At 49.7% G+C, this 14,389-nt stretch overlaps 11 non-coding genes across 11 annotated transcripts; all 11 read left to right on the top strand.

Moving 5' to 3' along the window:
* The first annotated feature begins 284 nt into the window (after nt 1–284).
* LOC148997023 (U1 spliceosomal RNA) lies at nt 285–449 on the top strand. Its single transcript, XR_016147582.1, has one exon. It is a non-coding gene; the product is annotated as a U1 spliceosomal RNA (small nuclear RNA).
* Nucleotides 450–1,560: 1,111 nt separating this feature from the next.
* Nucleotides 1,561–1,751, top strand: LOC148997022 (U2 spliceosomal RNA). Its single transcript, XR_016149250.1, has one exon. It is a non-coding gene; the product is annotated as a U2 spliceosomal RNA (small nuclear RNA).
* A 337-nt stretch (nt 1,752–2,088) lies between these two features.
* On the top strand, nt 2,089–2,253 carry LOC148997021 (U1 spliceosomal RNA). The gene has a single exon (XR_016147581.1). It is a non-coding gene; the product is annotated as a U1 spliceosomal RNA (small nuclear RNA).
* Nucleotides 2,254–3,364: 1,111 nt separating this feature from the next.
* On the top strand, nt 3,365–3,555 carry LOC148997020 (U2 spliceosomal RNA). The gene has a single exon (XR_016149249.1). It is a non-coding gene; the product is annotated as a U2 spliceosomal RNA (small nuclear RNA).
* Nucleotides 3,556–3,891: 336 nt separating this feature from the next.
* On the top strand, nt 3,892–4,056 carry LOC148997019 (U1 spliceosomal RNA). The gene has a single exon (XR_016147578.1). It is a non-coding gene; the product is annotated as a U1 spliceosomal RNA (small nuclear RNA).
* A 1,111-nt stretch (nt 4,057–5,167) lies between these two features.
* On the top strand, nt 5,168–5,358 carry LOC148997018 (U2 spliceosomal RNA). Its single transcript, XR_016149248.1, has one exon. It is a non-coding gene; the product is annotated as a U2 spliceosomal RNA (small nuclear RNA).
* Nucleotides 5,359–5,695: 337 nt separating this feature from the next.
* On the top strand, nt 5,696–5,860 carry LOC148997017 (U1 spliceosomal RNA). Its single transcript, XR_016147577.1, has one exon. It is a non-coding gene; the product is annotated as a U1 spliceosomal RNA (small nuclear RNA).
* Nucleotides 5,861–6,971: 1,111 nt separating this feature from the next.
* On the top strand, nt 6,972–7,162 carry LOC148997016 (U2 spliceosomal RNA). Its single transcript, XR_016149246.1, has one exon. It is a non-coding gene; the product is annotated as a U2 spliceosomal RNA (small nuclear RNA).
* A 336-nt stretch (nt 7,163–7,498) lies between these two features.
* On the top strand, nt 7,499–7,663 carry LOC148997015 (U1 spliceosomal RNA). The gene has a single exon (XR_016147574.1). It is a non-coding gene; the product is annotated as a U1 spliceosomal RNA (small nuclear RNA).
* Nucleotides 7,664–8,774: 1,111 nt separating this feature from the next.
* On the top strand, nt 8,775–8,965 carry LOC148997014 (U2 spliceosomal RNA). Its single transcript, XR_016149245.1, has one exon. It is a non-coding gene; the product is annotated as a U2 spliceosomal RNA (small nuclear RNA).
* A 336-nt stretch (nt 8,966–9,301) lies between these two features.
* LOC148997013 (U1 spliceosomal RNA) lies at nt 9,302–9,466 on the top strand. The gene has a single exon (XR_016147573.1). It is a non-coding gene; the product is annotated as a U1 spliceosomal RNA (small nuclear RNA).
* The last annotated feature ends 4,923 nt before the right edge of the window (nt 9,467–14,389 follow it).

The following is a 14,389-nucleotide window of genomic DNA, read 5'->3' as shown; positions in this document are numbered from 1 at the left end:
TGGAGCTAGTGTGAGTGGGTGTTGTAGGTGATCATGTGCTATACTAGCCTGGGTAGAATTGTGGTGTAAAAACAAGACGAAAAGGAACCCCTGTTCCTCTGTCAGTTTAACATCTGATCCGTCCACTATTCGGGGACGGCGCATTATGTACATTTATGGCTCATGGAGCCGGATGCGGAGCGTGCAAAAAAAAAAAAAAAAAAAAGCCCCTTTTTTGACTGGCAAACCGCTGGTGAGGATTGGGGAGAGGGGCAGGGTGCTTCTGACTGAAGGCCTGGGAATTCATACTTACCTGGCAGGGGAGACACCATGATCAGGAAGGTGGTTCACCCAGGGCGAGGCTCGGCCATTGCACTCTGGGTTGTGCTGACCCCTGCGAATTCCCCAAATGTGGGAATCTCGACTGCATAATTTATGGTAGTGGGGGACTGCGTTCGCGCTCTCCCCTGGACAACACTGGTTAAAAGGGCAGATTGTTAAAGCTCCACTTGAGGTTCTTTTGTTTTGTTTTTTTTTCTCCACTTCTTCAATATCCAGAGGCAGTCCAGAGAGTTGAACTGCGGCGGTTGCTCGAGAGATACGAAACAGTCTAGGACCGGTCTGTGTGAGGAGGGTTTTCTTTTTTCTCCTCAATTCTTCAAATAGTCTCCAATATTTGACGGACGACTTAGTTCACAGCAGTTGTCCTGGAGGCAAAGTTGTTCGGAATGAGGAGTTCTATCATGTGGTATGAAAACATTGTGCACGTGTGAAACGTCACGTGATATACAGCCACCCATGTTGTGTTTTTTTCTGTTTACAGCGCCACCAAGTGGCCAGTCGCCGCATTCCTCTTCACGTGACCACGGGCTGAGCCCGTACACAGGTGTACCGAGTTGGGTGCAATTGTCTCATTCCGTTGGAGAGTTATAGCCGTTTAAGTAAAGCCCGCCTCGCCCACCCCCAACGTTTTGGCGTACCGTCGCCAACGTGGATGGAAATTCCAACTGTTTCCCGATCCCTGTTGGCAGTCAGACTCCAGAGAATCTTTCTGCACCGGTTTGGGTCAGATCGGGCAAAAAACCTAGGACTAGTGTGCAAAAGTAGGTTTTTCAGAAAATCCAAAATACCCGAAAATCTCGCCAGCGCGACCACCCAATCCGAGGCATGCATCTTGTTCGGCTCGAGCCAAGGATTCCGGTGATGTAAGACACTTGGGTCTGCGACCGACGGTCGAGGAGTTACGAGCCATTTCGTACTTTTGATCGCTGCAGCGCCACCTTGGGGCCGATCGGGGCGAGCCTTGGTGAGGTTGTAGTACCGGGCCGGTCCTACCATCCCTCAGAGTTTCAAGTCTCTACCACGGACGCTTTGGTCTGCCCGCTCACTTTTAAGGCGGAATGTTGATGGTCCAAAATCCCAGGTTGCACTCCAGAGTGTCGTGCTGTGCACTCTGTTGTGATCCATTTTCGGTGTCAACCAATCTGAGCTGAGCTTGTTTGCCGGCGACCTTAGACCCTCTCGCCGCGGCCCAGGTGGGCGTGGCCTTTGCCGGCTCCCCCGCCTCGGCGTCGCTGCGTCATCGCTTCTCGGCCTTTTGGCTAAGATCAAGTGTAGTATCTGTTCTTATCAGTTTAATATCTGATACGTGCCCTACCCGGGCACCACATATTAAATTGATTTTTGGTCCTGGGAGATGGCATAGGGGCTTGCTCCGTCCACTCCACGCATCGACCCGGTATTGCAGTACTTCTGGGAACGGTGCACCCTCCTAAAGTGTTCAATGAAAGAAATGTAGTGGTCTTGTGTAACAGAAGGTGATAATGGAGCTAGTGTGAGTGGGTGTTGTAGGTGATCATGTGCTATACTAGCCTGGGTAGAATTGTGGTGTAAAAACAAGACGAAAAGGAACCCCTGTTCCTCTGTCAGTTTAACATCTGATCCGTCCACTATTCGGGGACGGCGCATTATGTACATTTATGGCTCATGGAGCCGGATGCGGAGCGTGCAAAAAAAAAAAAAAAAAAAAAGCCCCTTTTTTGACTGGCAAACCGCTGGTGAGGATTGGGGAGAGGGGCAGGGTGCTTCTGACTGAAGGCCTGGGAATTCATACTTACCTGGCAGGGGAGACACCATGATCAGGAAGGTGGTTCACCCAGGGCGAGGCTCGGCCATTGCACTCTGGGTTGTGCTGACCCCTGCGAATTCCCCAAATGTGGGAATCTCGACTGCATAATTTATGGTAGTGGGGGACTGCGTTCGCGCTCTCCCCTGGACAACACTGGTTAAAAGGGCAGATTGTTAAAGCTCCACTTGAGGTTCTTTTGTTTTGTTTTTTTTTCTCCACTTCTTCAATATCCAGAGGCAGTCCAGAGAGTTGAACTGCGGCAGTTGCTCGAGAGATACGAAACAGTCTAGGACCGGTCTGTGTGAGGAGGGTTTTCTTTTTTCTCCTCAATTCTTCAAATAGTCTCCAATATTTGACGGACGACTTAGTTCACAGCAGTTGTCCTGGAGGCAAAGTTGTTCGGAATGAGGAGTTCTATCATGTGGTATGAAAACATTGTGCACGTGTGAAACGTCACGTGATATACAGCCACCCATGTTGTGTTTTTTTCTGTTTACAGCGCCACCAAGTGGCCAGTCGCCGCATTCCTCTTCACGTGACCACGGGCTGAGCCCGTACACAGGTGTACCGAGTTGGGTGCAATTGTCTCATTCCGTTGGAGAGTTATAGCCGTTTAAGTAAAGCCCGCCTCGCCCACCCCCAACGTTTTGGCGTACCGTCGCCAACGTGGATGGAAATTCCAACTGTTTCCCGATCCCTGTTGGCAGTCAGACTCCAGAGAATCTTTCTGCACCGGTTTGGGTCAGATCGGGCAAAAAACCTAGGACTAGTGTGCAAAAGTAGGTTTTTCAGAAAATCCAAAATACCCGAAAATCTCGCCAGCGCGACCACCCAATCCGAGGCATGCATCTTGTTCGGCTCGAGCCAAGGATTCCGGTGATGTAAGACACTTGGGTCTGCGACCGACGGTCGAGGAGTTACGAGCCATTTCGTACTTTTGATCGCTGCAGCGCCACCTTGGGGCCGATCGGGGCGAGCCTTGGTGAGGTTGTAGTACCGGGCCGGTCCTACCATCCCTCAGAGTTTCAAGTCTCTACCACGGACGCTTTGGTCTGCCCGCTCACTTTTAAGGCGGAATGTTGATGATCCAAAATCCCAGGTTGCACTCCAGAGTGTCGTGCTGTGCACTCTGTTGTGATCCATTTTCGGTGTCAACCAATCTGAGCTGAGCTTGTTTGCCGGCGACCTTAGACCCTCTCGCCGCGGCCCAGGTGGGCGTGGCCTTTGCCGGCTCCCCCGCCTCGGCGTCGCTGCGTCATCGCTTCTCGGCCTTTTGGCTAAGATCAAGTGTAGTATCTGTTCTTATCAGTTTAATATCTGATACGTGCCCTACCCGGGCACCACATATTAAATTGATTTTTGGTCCTGGGAGATGGCATAGGGGCTTGCTCCGTCCACTCCACGCATCGACCCGGTATTGCAGTACTTCTGGGAACGGTGCACCCTCCTAAAGTGTTCAATGAAAGAAATGTAGTGGTCTTGTGTGGCAGAAGGTGATAATGGAGCTAGTGTGAGTGGGTGTTGTAGGTGATCATGTGCTATACTAGCCTGGGTAGAATTGTGGTGTAAAAACAAGACGAAAAGGAACCCCTGTTCCTCTGTCAGTTTAACATCTGATCCGTCCACTATTCGGGGACGGCGCATTATGTACATTTATGGCTCATGGAGCCGGATGCGGAGCGTGCAAAAAAAAAAAAAAAAAAAAGCCCCTTTTTTGACTGGCAAACCGCTGGTGAGGATTGGGGAGAGGGGCAGGGTGCTTCTGACTGAAGGCCTGGGAATTCATACTTACCTGGCAGGGGAGACACCATGATCAGGAAGGTGGTTCACCCAGGGCGAGGCTCGGCCATTGCACTCTGGGTTGTGCTGACCCCTGCGAATTCCCCAAATGTGGGAATCTCGACTGCATAATTTATGGTAGTGGGGGACTGCGTTCGCGCTCTCCCCTGGACAACACTGGTTAAAAGGGCAGATTGTTAAAGCTCCACTTGAGGTTCTTTTGTTTTGTTTTTTTTTCTCCACTTCTTCAATATCCAGAGGCAGTCCAGAGAGTTGAACTGCGGCGGTTGCTCGAGAGATACGAAACAGTCTAGGACCGGTCTGTGTGAGGAGGGTTTTCTTTTTTCTCCTCAATTCTTCAAATAGTCTCCAATATTTGACGGACGACTTAGTTCACAGCAGTTGTCCTGGAGGCAAAGTTGTTCGGAATGAGGAGTTCTATCATGTGGTATGAAAACATTGTGCACGTGTGAAACGTCACGTGATATACAGCCACCCATGTTGTGTTTTTTTCTGTTTACAGCGCCACCAAGTGGCCAGTCGCCGCATTCCTCTTCACGTGACCACGGGCTGAGCCCGTACACAGGTGTACCGAGTTGGGTGCAATTGTCTCATTCCGTTGGAGAGTTATAGCCGTTTAAGTAAAGCCCGCCTCGCCCACCCCCAACGTTTTGGCGTACCGTCGCCAACGTGGATGGAAATTCCAACTGTTTCCCGATCCCTGTTGGCAGTCAGACTCCAGAGAATCTTTCTGCACCGGTTTGGGTCAGATCGGGCAAAAAACCTAGGACTAGTGTGCAAAAGTAGGTTTTTCAGAAAATCCAAAATACCCGAAAATCTCGCCCGCGCGACCACCCAATCCGAGGCATGCATCTTGTTCGGCTCGAGCCAAGGATTCCGGTGATGTAAGACACTTGGGTCTGCGACCGACGGTCGAGGAGTTACGAGCCATTTCGTACTTTTGATCGCTGCAGCGCCACCTTGGGGCCGATCGGGGCGAGCCTTGGTGAGGTTGTAGTACCGGGCCGGTCCTACCATCCCTCAGAGTTTCAAGTCTCTACCACGGACGCTTTGGTCTGCCCGCTCACTTTTAAGGCGGAATGTTGATGGTCCAAAATCCCAGGTTGCACTCCAGAGTGTCGTGCTGTGCACTCTGTTGTGATCCATTTTCGGTGTCAACCAATCTGAGCTGAGCTTGTTTGCCGGCGACCTTAGACCCTCTCGCCGCGGCCCAGGTGGGCGTGGCCTTTGCCGGCTCCCCCGCCTCGGCGTCGCTGCGTCATCGCTTCTCGGCCTTTTGGCTAAGATCAAGTGTAGTATCTGTTCTTATCAGTTTAATATCTGATACGTGCCCTACCCGGGCACCACATATTAAATTGATTTTTGGTCCTGGGAGATGGCATAGGGGCTTGCTCCGTCCACTCCACGCATCGACCCGGTATTGCAGTACTTCTGGGAACGGTGCACCCTCCTAAAGTGTTCAATGAAAGAAATGTAGTGGTCTTGTGTGGCAGAAGGTGATAATGGAGCTAGTGTGAGTGGGTGTTGTAGGTGATCATGTGCTATACTAGCCTGGGTAGAATTGTGGTGTAAAAACAAGACGAAAAGGAACCCCTGTTCCTCTGTCAGTTTAACATCTGATCCGTCCACTATTCGGGGACGGCGCATTATGTACATTTATGGCTCATGGAGCCGGATGCGGAGCGTGCAAAAAAAAAAAAAAAAAAAAAGCCCCTTTTTTGACTGGCAAACCGCTGGTGAGGATTGGGGAGAGGGGCAGGGTGCTTCTGACTGAAGGCCTGGGAATTCATACTTACCTGGCAGGGGAGACACCATGATCAGGAAGGTGGTTCACCCAGGGCGAGGCTCGGCCATTGCACTCTGGGTTGTGCTGACCCCTGCGAATTCCCCAAATGTGGGAATCTCGACTGCATAATTTATGGTAGTGGGGGACTGCGTTCGCGCTCTCCCCTGGACAACACTGGTTAAAAGGGCAGATTGTTAAAGCTCCACTTGAGGTTCTTTTGTTTTGTTTTTTTTTCTCCACTTCTTCAATATCCAGAGGCAGTCCAGAGAGTTGAACTGCGGCAGTTGCTCGAGAGATACGAAACAGTCTAGGACCGGTCTGTGTGAGGAGGGTTTTCTTTTTTCTCCTCAATTCTTCAAATAGTCTCCAATATTTGACGGACGACTTAGTTCACAGCAGTTGTCCTGGAGGCAAAGTTGTTCGGAATGAGGAGTTCTATCATGTGGTATGAAAACATTGTGCACGTGTGAAACGTCACGTGATATACAGCCACCCATGTTGTGTTTTTTTCTGTTTACAGCGCCACCAAGTGGCCAGTCGCCGCATTCCTCTTCACGTGACCACGGGCTGAGCCCGTACACAGGTGTACCGAGTTGGGTGCAATTGTCTCATTCCGTTGGAGAGTTATAGCCGTTTAAGTAAAGCCCGCCTCGCCCACCCCCAACGTTTTGGCGTACCGTCGCCAACGTGGATGGAAATTCCAACTGTTTCCCGATCCCTGTTGGCAGTCAGACTCCAGAGAATCTTTCTGCACCGGTTTGGGTCAGATCGGGCAAAAAACCTAGGACTAGTGTGCAAAAGTAGGTTTTTCAGAAAATCCAAAATACCCGAAAATCTCGCCAGCGCGACCACCCAATCCGAGGCATGCATCTTGTTCGGCTCGAGCCAAGGATTCCGGTGATGTAAGACACTTGGGTCTGCGACCGACGGTCGAGGAGTTACGAGCCATTTCGTACTTTTGATCGCTGCAGCGCCACCTTGGGGCCGATCGGGGCGAGCCTTGGTGAGGTTGTAGTACCGGGCCGGTCCTACCATCCCTCAGAGTTTCAAGTCTCTACCACGGACGCTTTGGTCTGCCCGCTCACTTTTAAGGCGGAATGTTGATGATCCAAAATCCCAGGTTGCACTCCAGAGTGTCGTGCTGTGCACTCTGTTGTGATCCATTTTCGGTGTCAACCAATCTGAGCTGAGCTTGTTTGCCGGCGACCTTAGACCCTCTCGCCGCGGCCCAGGTGGGCGTGGCCTTTGCCGGCTCCCCCGCCTCGGCGTCGCTGCGTCATCGCTTCTCGGCCTTTTGGCTAAGATCAAGTGTAGTATCTGTTCTTATCAGTTTAATATCTGATACGTGCCCTACCCGGGCACCACATATTAAATTGATTTTTGGTCCTGGGAGATGGCATAGGGGCTTGCTCCGTCCACTCCACGCATCGACCCGGTATTGCAGTACTTCTGGGAACGGTGCACCCTCCTAAAGTGTTCAATGAAAGAAATGTAGTGGTCTTGTGTGGCAGAAGGTGATAATGGAGCTAGTGTGAGTGGGTGTTGTAGGTGATCATGTGCTATACTAGCCTGGGTAGAATTGTGGTGTAAAAACAAGACGAAAAGGAACCCCTGTTCCTCTGTCAGTTTAACATCTGATCCGTCCACTATTCGGGGACGGCGCATTATGTACATTTATGGCTCATGGAGCCGGATGCGGAGCGTGCAAAAAAAAAAAAAAAAAAAAGCCCCTTTTTTGACTGGCAAACCGCTGGTGAGGATTGGGGAGAGGGGCAGGGTGCTTCTGACTGAAGGCCTGGGAATTCATACTTACCTGGCAGGGGAGACACCATGATCAGGAAGGTGGTTCACCCAGGGCGAGGCTCGGCCATTGCACTCTGGGTTGTGCTGACCCCTGCGAATTCCCCAAATGTGGGAATCTCGACTGCATAATTTATGGTAGTGGGGGACTGCGTTCGCGCTCTCCCCTGGACAACACTGGTTAAAAGGGCAGATTGTTAAAGCTCCACTTGAGGTTCTTTTGTTTTGTTTTTTTTTCTCCACTTCTTCAATATCCAGAGGCAGTCCAGAGAGTTGAACTGCGGCGGTTGCTCGAGAGATACGAAACAGTCTAGGACCGGTCTGTGTGAGGAGGGTTTTCTTTTTTCTCCTCAATTCTTCAAATAGTCTCCAATATTTGACGGACGACTTAGTTCACAGCAGTTGTCCTGGAGGCAAAGTTGTTCGGAATGAGGAGTTCTATCATGTGGTATGAAAACATTGTGCACGTGTGAAACGTCACGTGATATACAGCCACCCATGTTGTGTTTTTTTCTGTTTACAGCGCCACCAAGTGGCCAGTCGCCGCATTCCTCTTCACGTGACCACGGGCTGAGCCCGTACACAGGTGTACCGAGTTGGGTGCAATTGTCTCATTCCGTTGGAGAGTTATAGCCGTTTAAGTAAAGCCCGCCTCGCCCACCCCCAACGTTTTGGCGTACCGTCGCCAACGTGGATGGAAATTCCAACTGTTTCCCGATCCCTGTTGGCAGTCAGACTCCAGAGAATCTTTCTGCACCGGTTTGGGTCAGATCGGGCAAAAAACCTAGGACTAGTGTGCAAAAGTAGGTTTTTCAGAAAATCCAAAATACCCGAAAATCTCGCCCGCGCGACCACCCAATCCGAGGCATGCATCTTGTTCGGCTCGAGCCAAGGATTCCGGTGATGTAAGACACTTGGGTCTGCGACCGACGGTCGAGGAGTTACGAGCCATTTCGTACTTTTGATCGCTGCAGCGCCACCTTGGGGCCGATCGGGGCGAGCCTTGGTGAGGTTGTAGTACCGGGCCGGTCCTACCATCCCTCAGAGTTTCAAGTCTCTACCACGGACGCTTTGGTCTGCCCGCTCACTTTTAAGGCGGAATGTTGATGATCCAAAATCCCAGGTTGCACTCCAGAGTGTCGTGCTGTGCACTCTGTTGTGATCCATTTTCGGTGTCAACCAATCTGAGCTGAGCTTGTTTGCCGGCGACCTTAGACCCTCTCGCCGCGGCCCAGGTGGGCGTGGCCTTTGCCGGCTCCCCCGCCTCGGCGTCGCTGCGTCATCGCTTCTCGGCCTTTTGGCTAAGATCAAGTGTAGTATCTGTTCTTATCAGTTTAATATCTGATACGTGCCCTACCCGGGCACCACATATTAAATTGATTTTTGGTCCTGGGAGATGGCATAGGGGCTTGCTCCGTCCACTCCACGCATCGACCCGGTATTGCAGTACTTCTGGGAACGGTGCACCCTCCTAAAGTGTTCAATGAAAGAAATGTAGTGGTCTTGTGTGGCAGAAGGTGATAATGGAGCTAGTGTGAGTGGGTGTTGTAGGTGATCATGTGCTATACTAGCCTGGGTAGAATTGTGGTGTAAAAACAAGACGAAAAGGAACCCCTGTTCCTCTGTCAGTTTAACATCTGATCCGTCCACTATTCGGGGACGGCGCATTATGTACATTTATGGCTCATGGAGCCGGATGCGGAGCGTGCAAAAAAAAAAAAAAAAAAAAGCCCCTTTTTTGACTGGCAAACCGCTGGTGAGGATTGGGGAGAGGGGCAGGGTGCTTCTGACTGAAGGCCTGGGAATTCATACTTACCTGGCAGGGGAGACACCATGATCAGGAAGGTGGTTCACCCAGGGCGAGGCTCGGCCATTGCACTCTGGGTTGTGCTGACCCCTGCGAATTCCCCAAATGTGGGAATCTCGACTGCATAATTTATGGTAGTGGGGGACTGCGTTCGCGCTCTCCCCTGGACAACACTGGTTAAAAGGGCAGATTGTTAAAGCTCCACTTGAGGTTCTTTTGTTTTGTTTTTTTTTCTCCACTTCTTCAATATCCAGAGGCAGTCCAGAGAGTTGAACTGCGGCGGTTGCTCGAGAGATACGAAACAGTCTAGGACCGGTCTGTGTGAGGAGGGTTTTCTTTTTTCTCCTCAATTCTTCAAATAGTCTCCAATATTTGACGGACGACTTAGTTCACAGCAGTTGTCCTGGAGGCAAAGTTGTTCGGAATGAGGAGTTCTATCATGTGGTATGAAAACATTGTGCACGTGTGAAACGTCACGTGATATACAGCCACCCATGTTGTGTTTTTTTCTGTTTACAGCGCCACCAAGTGGCCAGTCGCCGCATTCCTCTTCACGTGACCACGGGCTGAGCCCGTACACAGGTGTACCGAGTTGGGTGCAATTGTCTCATTCCGTTGGAGAGTTATAGCCGTTTAAGTAAAGCCCGCCTCGCCCACCCCCAACGTTTTGGCGTACCGTCGCCAACGTGGATGGAAATTCCAACTGTTTCCCAATCCCTGTTGGCAGTCAGACTCCAGAGAATCTTTCTGCACCGGTTTGGGTCAGATCGGGCAAAAAACCTAGGACTAGTGTGCAAAAGTAGGTTTTTCAGAAAATCCAAAATACCCGAAAATCTCGCCAGCGCGACCACCCAATCCGAGGCATGCATCTTGTTCGGCTCGAGCCAAGGATTCCGGTGATGTAAGACACTTGGGTCTGCGACCGACGGTCGAGGAGTTACGAGCCATTTCGTACTTTTGATCGCTGCAGCGCCACCTTGGGGCCGATCGGGGCGAGCCTTGGTGAGGTTGTAGTACCGGGCCGGTCCTACCATCCCTCAGAGTTTCAAGTCTCTACCACGGACGCTTTGGTCTGCCCGCTCACTTTTAAGGCGGAATGTTGATGATCCAAAATCCCAGGTTGCACTCCAGAGTGTCGTGCTGTGCACTCTGTTGTGATCCATTTTCGGTGTCAACCAATCTGAGCTGAGCTTGTTTGCCGGCGACCTTAGACCCTCTCGCCGCGGCCCAGGTGGGCGTGGCCTTTGCCGGCTCCCCCGCCTCGGCGTCGCTGCGTCATCGCTTCTCGGCCTTTTGGCTAAGATCAAGTGGTCTGGTCGGACGTCTGAGACAGCGATCGCCTCTTGTTGGACTTGGTCTCGTGTGTTGCTTGTCACACGGGACATACACCCTTCAGGAGGTACATTGACAAGCGGCTTTTAATTGACGACTCGTTCTACGAGGAATCTTCTGGTTTTAAGGTAAGCAGGTTTTAATTTATTTATTGTATATTTATTGTTGGATTTTAGCCGCAGCAGGCTAGTGGTGCCTCCAACATGTCGGCTGCTCGTGCCGGCATGAGGAGGCACCACAGCGTGCGTTTTAAATTTAAGACAAAGGAGGATGGCACTCTCCAGGCGATGTCCAGGTTGGACTTTTCCAGGAAGTGCATCCAACAGACTCTCGGTTTTAAGGCTATTGATATTAACTGCTTGTTGACTCTGCCCCTGAATCATGGCTTCGACGTTAGTTTTGCTTCTGCTTCCTTGCTAAGTACTTTTTGGGCTCGGTATGAATTGTGTAAAGCCAATTTCTCCATGTTCACTGTGGAAAAACTGACTGATAATTCGCTGAAAGTGGTGATTGTCAGGATGTTTAATGAAACAGTTAGTGGAGAAGACATTGCTGTATGGTTGGCAAGATATTGCTCTATTCGTGGTCAACCAGTCAAGGTTTTAGATGAAGACGGTATCTGGAGCTGTGCGTGGAGAGTGCCCATTAAACAATGGGCAGATCCCAACAGCTACCATGGCCTGAGTCAAATTCCTTCTATGATTGTGTTGGGAGAGAATAGAGGTTACATCCATTATCAAGGGATGCCCAAGCTATGCCGCAAGTGTGGCCAACTTGGGCATCTCGCCGAGGCGTGCCAAGAAGTAGTGTGTAGGAAGTGCAGAGAAATTGGACACACTTTTGAAGAGTGCAAAAATGGCAGAAAGTGCAACCTCTGTGGAGAATCATCCCATCTCTACAGAGACTGCCCCCAAAGTTTTGCCAACAAGCTAAAAAACAACAAAATGGCCGCCCCACCCAAAGAGCAAACGATAAAGGAGGCGGGCCCTGAGGTTTTGGCGGGAAATTCAAATCCTCAGCCAGCCTCAGGGATTGGACTGGAAGAAGGAAGTGGGGCGGCCACAGGGGCGGAGTCAACTCGAACAGCTGGTCAGGGGGAGGAAGCCAATCCTCAAAATGATAATGGTAAAGAAGAGGTGGACGACAAAGAGGAGGAAACGGCTTCCTCCCTTGTCACCGTGTCTGAGGCTAGTGGGTCAACTAGTGGGAGTGAGACAGATTCTTCTCTTCCCAATGCTCAAGTGCAGAAAAGAACTGCGAGATCTCCTCTGGTCCAAACGGAGGAGAAAAAGCTGCGGGTAGCGCACCGGCTAGATAGTTCCCCCATGGAAGATCTAGACCGTGTGTGGCCCACAGACTCTCCTAATGAAGTATCTTTTCTGCATTTTAAGCTAAGAACATCGACGCCAAAGGCTTCACAAGAGGTTCTCTCTGTGAGCCCTGAGACGTCAAGCACTTTCCTCCCTGATCCCAGGCTTTCTGGGGAAAAGGGACGGCAAGTGCAACAAGAAATAACCTGATTTTAATTAAATCTCTGTAGTCCTTTTGTTGCTTTTAAATGTCTCATACCCTTTTAACCATACTGCTCATGGCTCTCACTATCTCCACCATCAATGTGAGGAGCAATATACGAGCACAGAGTGTCCTATCCTTTTTAAAAACTTTTAAGTCAGATGTGTTTTTATTACAAGAATGTGGTCTGCCTTTTTTATCCAATTACAGAAAGTGGGAGGAGATTTGGACCCCAGGAGTTTCCGTTTGGAGTGGGTCCAATTTTAATAAAAATGACGGTGTCGCCATTTTAATACAAAACCCCAATATCTTGGTGAAGGGCAGCACTGTGGTGAGGGACGGGCGGGCAATTTTAGCTAATCTGACTTTTTTAGGTAAGGATTTTAACATTTTAAATGTGTATGGTTTTACAGACAAAAACAATAGGTATGAGCTTTTAGAAGACCTGCGGCCCCACATGTTAGGTAGGGCTCCCCTAGTGGTAGCAGGGGATTTTAATTGCGTTTTAACCAAGAAAGACAGGAAGAGGACAGAGGATTTTAAAGTTGATAAAACATCGGTTTTATTGCAGGATTTAGTTAGAGATTTTAAATTAGTGGACTGTTTTAAAGCAATGCATCAGAGAGAGGAGGGCTTCACCTGGTTCAGTGGTGACGGCACCAGAGCCTCTCGCATTGACTACGTTTTTACACGGGACTGCCTGCCAACCGATGCAACATTAACCCCCCTCTTTTTTTCAGATCACACAATGCTGTCATGCACCCTTTCACTCCCCACTGGTGTGACTGCAGGGGGAGGGCTGTGGAAGCTGAACTGCTCCCTTTTGGAAGATAAAGATGTAGTCAGTGAGTACAGGGAGCAGTTCAGCCAATGGCAGACCCTCCAAGACTTCTACGACTCACGTGCACAGTGGTGGGAGATGGTAAAAGAACGGACGAGACAGTTTTTTAGAAAGATAGGAAAAATCAAAAAGAATAGATTAAATCGACGCATGATGGGGCTGCAAAAACGACTACAGAGATATTTTAACCTTTTAAACGATGGGATCGATTTTAGTGAAGAAATCAAAGAAATAAAGCAAGAAATGTCAGTTTTATCCGAAATTCAAAGCAAAGGTGTCATTTTAAGGAGCAGGGAGAAGGAGATTGAGGAAGGTGAAAGGTGCACGAGGTATTTCTTTAAAAAAATTATTTCACGGGGTGGGGCAATCACAGCTTTGAAAAGTGGAGGGAGGGAGGTTTATACCACAAAAGAAATTTTAAAGGAAACTGAAGTATTTTATGAAAACCTATACAGCACCAAAGAAGTCCACAATGACACGTTACAGGAGGTTTTAGAGTTTTTAGAAAAGAAAGTCGATGGCGAAGGTACAATTTTATCTCAAGATTTCAACATTTTAGAAATTCACAAAGCACTCAAAAGTTTTAAACGAGGAAAGTCCCCCGGCACCGATGGACTTCCTCTGGAGTTTTATTTGACCTTTTGGGATATTTTAGCTTTCGACTTACTGACTGTTTTTAAAGAATTTGAGACTCTTGAAAGACTTCCTGACAGCTTTAGAATAGGGATAGTTTCACTCTTACATAAGAAAGGGGACAAGACTGACTTACGGAACTGGCGACCCATCACTCTTTTAAATGTCGACTGTAAACTTTTTAGCAAAATTTTAGCCACACGCATGTCGACAGTTTTAGAGGACGTAATCCACCCGGATCAAGCATGCGCTGTGCCAGGAAGGAAGATCACGGACAGCCTGGTGCTGATCAGAGACGCCATCTGTTATGCGAGAGACAGAAACCTTCGGCTAGTAGTCCTAAATTTAGACTTTGAAAAAGCATTCGACCGTATCTCGCACCAGTTCCTTTTTAAGGTACTGGGTAAAATGGGGTTTCCAGGGCGGTTCATAGCCTGGGTGGGACTGCTGTACAACAGCCTGGTCAGCAGAATTGTAGTTAATGGGCATTTATCCAAAGCTGTTAATATCTACAGCGGCGTCCGTCAGGGGTGTCCCTTATCTCCCCTTCTGTATGTGGCTTGTATAGAGCCACTGGCACAAATCTTGAGAAGGGACAAATGGATTAAAGGACTAGGCATCCCAGGGACTAGTGGACTGACGGCAACCTGCGTTTTATACATGGACGACGTGACCCTTTTAGCAACGGACATTTTATCGGTACGAAGAGCAATGGACTTGACTGACTGGTACGGTCGGGCCTCAGGCGCCAAGCTCAATAGGAGCAAGTCT

Source organism: Pimephales promelas, chromosome 2, assembly GCF_988280905.1.
Source record: "Pimephales promelas chromosome 2, fPimPro1.hap1.1, whole genome shotgun sequence".
Lineage (NCBI taxonomy): Eukaryota > Metazoa > Chordata > Actinopteri > Cypriniformes > Leuciscidae > Pimephales > Pimephales promelas.
Note: the sequence above shows the minus strand (reverse complement) of the source record. Positions and strands in the feature narration are given on the sequence as shown.